Here is a 1,073-nt window from a genome sequence, read left to right as displayed (position 1 = left end):
ATTGATGGCAGGCACTAGCCAGGATGATATCACATGTGGTGAGATTTACATTGGCACAACAGGAGGCCGGGAGCTGTCTCAGTGGCTCCTCCGACAAACGAGGAAGATGAAGACCCCCTACACTGGCATTAATAAACATTCTAAAGAATTTCTTAGTATTTTTTCGTGTGGAAACAGTTCTAAATACTATCATAATAACTGTTGCTATTATTACCAGAAACAACTATCCATGGCCCATTCTTACGACATGAGGCAAGTTTTGGTAACGCATGTGCATTTACTATAATTTGTACTCAGGCGATTGCACTGGTGTGAAGAAATTCGGTTATGTTTAGAGTCACTGTTTTGTCTGTATACATGGCGCTTCGACAAGGATTCGGAGGTCGAATCCAGGTTCGCTCTGGAGCCTTGGTTTCGGGTTGTGGGTCCGGGGGTCCTCACCAGCGTTGCCGATGTGCACCTTTTCGTCTGCCATGCGAACCAAAAAGGCGCAGGAAGAAACACTGCGAACTTTGCGGACCACAGTTCGCAGCTCTGCGAACCAAAGTTCACATGATCGGAATTTGATCTTTTATGGTTAATATCGAAAATAAAATGCCATTACCGTTTGCTTTTATTTCTTTATATATCTATTTCTATATTACATCACCATAAACTTTTATAACACATATTTCAGCCAACGAAAAGAAATAGGAGTTGCCAATGCACAGCATTCCCTAGGCATTTCTCAACCTCAACCAAAATGTTAGTATTGTTCATTTGCTGAGCAATGTATGCAATTTTACTATTACATTTTCATGTGGTGAGATACACAATACTTCACAGTGCTGCATGACCTTTGATGTATCACTTTGTCTTTAAATACGCCGTTAGTGACTTTAGATGCTGATGTGGCAGAAAATTTCCAATAAATAACTAAATAGAAGCTGGGCTCAAGGGAAGTACAATCATCACCTGGAATCGTTATGTGTCATTAACAAATTTACCGAAATTTATTTGCAATTAAGCCACTGCCATATATTTTTATAAGTTTACCCAAAAATATTTGTTGCTTTCTTTGTTTTCTTCAGAAA

The sequence above is a fragment of the Penaeus vannamei genome, chromosome 1 (assembly GCF_042767895.1).
Source record: "Penaeus vannamei isolate JL-2024 chromosome 1, ASM4276789v1, whole genome shotgun sequence".
NCBI lineage: Eukaryota > Metazoa > Arthropoda > Malacostraca > Decapoda > Penaeidae > Penaeus > Penaeus vannamei.
Note: the sequence above shows the minus strand (reverse complement) of the source record.